Source organism: Pinus tabuliformis, chromosome 2_2 (genome assembly GCF_031772625.1).
Source record: "Pinus tabuliformis cultivar Carrire ecotype Pingquan chromosome 2_2, CPIR1, whole genome shotgun sequence".
NCBI lineage: Eukaryota > Viridiplantae > Streptophyta > Pinopsida > Pinales > Pinaceae > Pinus > Pinus tabuliformis.
In genome coordinates, this window is record NC_142300.1 from 539,393,436 (window position 1) to 539,401,026 (window position 7,591).

Sequence of the window (7,591 nt, forward strand, 5' to 3'; positions counted from 1 at the left end):
TTCATGGTGTCCAATTGCAAGGCAAGGGTTTGCAACATATCACTTTTGAAATCTTCCAGCATATTTCCAATTTCACCCTTGATGGATGAGTTGGAGGATGATGTACTGGCCATAGGTTGACTACCCCTACCATTTTTCCTGGTTGACCTAGAATGGTTTCTAAAGACAATCTTAATATCCTCATAGGGTAATTGGTAAATATCTCCTCCTGCTATCATATGTAAGGTATCTAGAAGATCCTCCCTTACTCCTCTAAGCAGGACCAACTTTAGTGACTCAGGGTCAAGTGTGCACCCGACCCTTTTGTAACTAAGCTGGAATCTTTCTTCATAGTTTTCTAAGGATTCATCCTGGCCTATGGTCATCCTGAAAATCTCTTCTTTAGTGTCCTTTGACCTACAGTAGTCCCTATATTTGTTGTTAAAAGCCTGTTGCATCTAAGCCCAATTTGTGATGCTATCTCCAGGTAAACCCATGAACCAGCACAATGCTGCATCCTTGAGGGTAGATGGAAATAGTTTTAACTTTTGCTCATCATATGTATAGTCATAGGTTCGACATATAACAACAAACTCAAATAGGAAAGTGTCAGGGTCCTCTGTGGTTAGGCCATGGAAATGAGGTAGAGCATAGGGGCTTATATTCTTCATCTTAGTGTCCCCATTGGTTTCCCTGATGGGGAAGGCACCCTCAATTCTCTCTCTATTTCCTCTGTCATTTCGGTTTTCAGCCATTGGTTCAGTAGGAATGGGTTCTTCCTCTTCTTCTTCCCCTGTAGGTTCCTCAAATATGTAAGGTTGCTCACCTAAAGGGTCTTCCAATTCACTGTCACTGAAGAAGAGAGAAGGTTGACTGTTGGATGCAGTGGGGTATTTGACAAGAATTTCCCTTAATTGTCCCTATTCCTATGAGGCATGAAAGGAAATGTTTTTGGGTTGGTTTTTGTAAGTTTTTTTTTTTTAAGCTGGAAAGTACTCTGCAGAAAGGAAATTTTTGATTGAATGAAAAACCACTAACAAGAAAAACTACTTGCTGAATTGAAATTCTACTTGCAAAATGAAATTGTTGATTGAAGGAAGACTACTAATAGAAAAAGACTACTTGTTGAATTGAAATTCTACTTGCAGAATGAAAAGGAAAGCAGATAATGACAAATGAAAGAAAGGAAGCTACTAACAAAGAAACTACTTGTTGAATTGAAATTCTACTTGCAGAATGGAAAGGAAAGCAGATAATGACAACTGAAAGAAAGGAAGAAACTAGATTACTTTTGCAGAAATAAACTAATGGAAGAAAATTGGAGACTAGAAATAGAAGAAAGCAGTAATCACATTCTACTTAGACACCTCCCCGGCAACGACGCCAAAAAGTGATGAGCCTAGGTATTGCAACAAGAATGCTGCAACTCCCAGGGCTACCAGCTTTACTTATCAACTTGGGGTTCGTACAAACTTGGAGGTGACAGTGCTATATGCACAAGTAAAAGTGAAGGTACTGCCTGTTGTCACTGCTCATCTAGAAAGAGACCCCAAGGGTTCCAAGCCAAACTTCTATAGGGTCAGAAGAAGCTTAATTCTTTGATGGAAGAAGAGCAAATCTATTCTAAGAGAAAGCTACCCTACTGCAGTAATGAAGAAAACAACATGTAATGCAAAACCACACCATAACCTAATTAACCAATTAAACAACTATGCTAAGCAAAATTGTTAAATCAATCACTAACATAATGCTGTTATCTAAGTTACAGAGGTAAAGAGCATCAAACTATACTAAGGTGTAAGCAAAGAAACTTAAGCTAAATTGGTTTTCAAGTGGAAGAGCAATCGGAGGTCGAAATTAGTGAAAGGAGGACATAAGGAAGCAATAGGGCATAAGAACCATTACATCAGCCAACAAACAGAAGATGAACGACGGATATCTTGTCGTGAAGGCTTAAGTGACTACATGGATGAACAGGGTGAACGCATAGGATGAATAACTGAGGTCTTATCGTGGAGGTTAAGTGGATAGATGGATGAATTAGACGAGCGAACATGATGAACTGCAGAGATCTTATCGCGGAGATTAAGTCAAGAGATGGACAGACAAGATTAATCGAAGGATGGATGGCGTAGATCGTATCGCGGGAAAAAGAAACGTGCAAAAATGATGGAGCGGGTTTCGAAGATGGTAAGTAGTTTCTCGCGCGCCCTAAGGCTGTAAGCTGTATTTTGAAATTTCACGCGATTAGCCTAACTGCGCGACACGTAGCACGAGAAAACCACTTTTCTCGCGTGCTCTCGGGTGGATAACGGTCATGCAAGAATCGCGTGAGATTACGCGATAGCCGTCGAATCATGCTAGACAAATCAACGGTGGAGATCGGCCAAGCTAGTTGGCGATGAGTGTTGAAAATGGCAACAAGAAATGCTAAAAATAGAAGTGCTAAAAATAGCATTGCTATAATAGTTGTTCGAATACGAGTGTTGGACATAGCAACAAGGAATGAAAAATGGAAGTGCTAAAAATAGCATTGCTATAAATAGCATTTCGGGATGGATTCCTATTTTAGTTAGCCCCTGAACTAAAATAGAGAAGTAAAAATTCGAATTTGATCTTAGCAGGTGTTTGTAAAATAATTAATTAATTCATCTTGAGTTAATTAGTTGTAGAAAATCAAACATGAAGTCTATGTGGGGACATGCAACAGTTATCCCATTCATTGAGGAATTTATCCATGTGTTAAAGAGATAAGGATGAGTTGTAATATTGAGTTGCAATATTGAGTTGTAATTAGTTGCCTCAGTTAACTGAGTCAAGTCCAATTAGATTAATTCAAACAGTTCGTTGAATTAATTGTGAGCTCAGTTAGTTAATGCTTGCATGCAAGTAACTACTGCACTTCATATAACTGAATATTCTCTCATAAATAACTCATGCATGTCAGTTCAGACAGAGACCCAATTGAGATCAAAGGAGGGATAATGTACTATCAGTTGGATGAATTTTTCCTATAAAGGAAACTCATCTATGGAGAAGGATTCATCTCCTTCAGGTTTGTGCAGTTATTTCTGAACCAAGTGAGCAATGTGAAGTGGGAATTCACACAAGTGGAAGCACTGGACCCCAGGAAAAACTGCGCAAGGAAATAGGAGGCTTGGAGGGCAGAGGAGAAGGTTGTGAGAGCCTTTGACTGTCTATGAGCAGCATTGTTTGATTGCAGAGAGAGCAGGATAGCTTGAGAGTTGATTCTTTTTGTAACTTGAACAAGATTTCCACTTGTATGATAATACAGAGATTGGGGTTTTAGGCTGAGGCTTTCCCCGGGTTATTTATTCTATGTTATGTGTGATTGATTTCTCATTCTCAGTTATATGTGTTCTCATTGATATTGCTCAATTCGATTAAGCTTCCACAAAGTTTGTTGTAGAAGTAGATCTTGTATTTTGCTTTAGCCTATTGCATAATCTGTTGATCTACAGTGGGAATTTCTACAATCATGTGACGTGATAGCCGTCGGATCAAGCGAGGCAGATCGACGGCGGGGATTTAAAGCACATAAAGTAAGTGGAAGACTTCACGCGAGGCAGCAATTGGATAAACAAATGAATCAGACGGTGATTGGGAAGGTTTGTTGTGGATCGGATGGTAATGAAATGATGCATGAAGAACGTGCTGAAGGCAGTTTCAAATGAAAAATGACAGAAAAACCAGTGAGGGTGGACAAGTAATTGCATCAAACTACAAACTCCATAACTCATGCGAGAACCAAAAACTTGTGTTTTTGGGGTTGCTGAAGGGTCTCTTCCTCAAGTCATGGTCCCAGAGGGAGGAGATGAGGCCGAGACACCTACACACAACCTTATGGTGATCTTTTTCCTCTAGCTACCCTGTGAACTGAAAGAAGGCACAAATGGAAGTAAACTTAAGCACATCCGATCTACTCTATGCTATTGTAATGAAAATGCATGTATTTAAGCAAATGAACAGAACCAGAAAGCTACTTAAGCAAATGAACAATGAAAACCATGAATCTATGCTAGCATACATGTACAGTAAAGAGGAGCTTTGGCTGCTTGGGTTGGGCCCTAACCCAAGAGCTTCAGCCCTCTGAGTTAACTCAGAGCTGGCTCAAAATGAAACTCATTCTCATTATCAAAACCATGGATTACATAACAAACTGTCACAAGTCTTGTAGCTCAGAAATAAAGCAGAGTTTTACAATAAGAATCTGAATCCTACTGAGGTCCTAAGCCTATCTATTTATACATCTGAAGTCGGCAACGAATTCCTTCGAATTAGGGAGGTTAGGCTCCCCACTCAAGATAAACTAGTTTCTGTCACTTTCACTTGCTCGACTGTCTTCTAGTCTTCAAAGTGATGGTTGTTTGCACTTCGAGCTGATGGAGGAGTATTCGAATGGAGGGGTAGTAAATCAGGAGGGTTTACCTCCTATAATTACTCTCCCTTGTGCCATTCGATTTTTTACCAAATTCTTTGCCACAGTTCCTTGCTTTTACCCTTTATTCCTTTATTCCTTCATTTTTCCTTGCTTTTATCCTTTATTCCTGCAATACATGCACAGTAGACCACAAAGCAAAATATCCAACTCTAACTCATCTCATAAACAAAATATAATAAAAAGTATGCAATAAGTTGTGAGAATAATGGGTTTGACTAAGCTAGGAGGTGAATTAAGGCCAATTAAGGCCCATATAATTACCCAATGATAAGGCTCATCACATGCCTTGTCATGGGAGTGATTACGGCTCTAGGTCAGTGAAAAAGCAAGTTCTCTCAGGGGTTGGACACTTGAAGGGGTTGGTTGGTTCATGAAGGTTCTGTAGCTTCTGAGGAAGGTTAGATTGGTCTTGTCATGTCGATTCCACTTCCTTAACTATACATGGGGAGTTGAATCATATCATAGTAACTCTTTGTCACATGTTTACCCCAGTGGACCAGTTAGCTTGGGTAAATGTGGGAAGAAGGTGTTACATAATGTTATCAAAGCATGGTTCCATTCTCCTTGGGTGATGTTTGGTTTTCGTTCTCCTTGGGTGATGTCTGGTTTCTGTTCTCCTTGGTTGAATGTGTTTTCATGTGTACATGTCAGTTGCATATGTGTCCTTATGCTTGTGTTCTATGTGCTTATTGTGTATGCATGGTGGTGGCCATGGTTACCGTTGTGATGTCATGCAAAATTTGATGGTGTTGTTGTCAAGATGTGTCCGTCCTGAATGCATGTCAGTGGTTATATGTATTGTTTATGCATGTGCTAACTTGGTTGATCTTGCAGACGAGATATCCTCCCTTGAAGTACACTGAGGTACATTGGTTTGTTTATAATTTGGTTTAGCTGACATGATATACCTTGCAAGAAGAGAAGATCAAAGATGACTAGCAAAATGGTAGACTACAGTTCACGAGATTCTCCCTATAGATCGTATGAGTAGCATGGTGAGGATATTCTCCTGACATAACAAACACTTTGAGAAGTTTGAGGGAATAAATAAGGAGTTGCAAATAAGATACTGAATGAATCATTCAATCATAAGAGAGACTTGCTAGGGCATAGGAGAAACAAGCAGAGGTCAATGTGGTGATTCTTCAAAGCTTGTCAAACTTGTAGAGACAATGACCATTTAGAATCAATCAGTAATGGAGTATATGGTAGCAGGGCACATGGTGGGAACATGTTGGATAGAAATGACATGGTTAGAGATGGCAGGTTCTTGGATACACCTAATAGGCGAGGCAATGGGCATGGAATCTACTCTAGTTCTGGTTCAGACATGTATCATGGTCATCATCGTTATCATCCTTATAGGAGGAGTGATAGGGGATATTTGCGAGATGAGTTCAAGAAAGCAAAGGCATCTACATTTGATGGGGAAATGAAGAAGTCACTGGATGCAAAAACGTGGTTGCTTGGGATGAATGAGTTCTTTAGATTGCACGATTAGTCAGAGAACATGAAGGCCAGAATAACTACATTCAATATTAGAGGTGAAGCAAACACCTGGTGGAAAGATGTAAAGAATGTCAGAGGTATTCATGAAGAGAAGTTGACTTGGATTGAGTTCGAGAGACTTTTCAGGAAGAAGTAACTATCAGAGAGATACTATGATGACAGCGCAAAAGAATTCTATGAGCTGAAGATGGGATCTATGACCAATGAGGAGTACACTAGTAGATTTTTGGAGTTATTGAGATATGTGTCTTACCTCAAGGAGGAGAAGGCCAAGATTCAAATATTCATCAGTGGGTTTCTAGTAGCATTCAAGGATAGGATTGAGTTCGATGAGCCTAGATCATTAGAGGAAGCCATCATAAATATAAAGCATTGTTATTAGCAATCAAAGCAGAGATCTGAAACTAAGCAGGATTAGAAAGGTAATGATGAGAATAAAGGAAAATGGGATAAGAAGCGAACAAGACCTCAAGGCACAGGTAACAAAGAGAATGCAACACCGCCTAAGAAGTTTAATGCATCTAATAGAGTACATGGATTTTAGTCTGAAGAGAAGGACAAGGGTGATGGTAGGATGCCCTTGTAATGTTGGACTTATGGAACAGAGCATCACAAAATAAATTGTCCACAACATGAGGGTGGTAGACCGCAGATATATAGTGCTCAAGAGGCACAAATAGTGGGGCATGTTGGACATAGTATTCCTCGGATTTATGCAGCATTGGATAACAAGAAGGAAAATTACTAAGAGTTTATTATCGAGATGGACGATAAGCTTTGTGATCAATTTGTTTCTATTTTGATTGACCCTGGATCTAATTATAGTTATGTTAATCCAAACCTAGTGGATAAGTGTGGTTTGAACAAAGAAGTGCATGCAAAATCTTGGTTAGTGTAGTTGGCTATAGGTACAAAGAAAATAGTTCATCATTGGGTAAGAGCTTGTGCATTTGATTTGAATGGTATGACTACCTCAACACATTTGAATGTACTGCCGTTGAGATCATATAATATGATTTTGGGTATGGACTGGTTGTTTCTTCATAGGACCAAAGTGGATTGTTTTGACCAAAGTGGATTGTTTTGACAAGGCCATTGAGTGCTTGGATGACAATGGGGAACAAAGAATATTGCGGGGTAAGAAGAAGGAAACATCATTTAGAATGGTGACAACTATGCAAGCGAAGTGCAGTCACAGGAAAGGGTGTGTGTTATTTGTTGGGTGTGGAGCCTGATTATCTTCTATATTCAAAGGTATCGCCACATAGGACCCCAGTTCGAAATGGGGGCGGCAACGCCGCCCGTAAAATATTCGCTGCAGGGGGGGTCCAGGGGGGGCGGCTGCGACCTTTAGGAGCCCCCCCCTGGCGGGGGATTTCGGGGGCAGCGCCCCCGAAGCTAAAAACAGCTGTAAAATTGCCTTGTAAAAGTATAGTAATTTCTAGTCAATCTGGGCCGTTCATTAGGCGGATGATCTGACGGTAGAACTTATGTTTAGTTTAGGGTTTTTTGCCCTAGAAGGCAACCCCTCTCTTTGTATGAGGGTATTGTATTTGAGGCTGTGTGATAGATGTGTATTTTTTGTGAGCGAGAAACAGAGAGGTGAGACTATGAGAGAAAACAGAGGATATTACAGCGGAT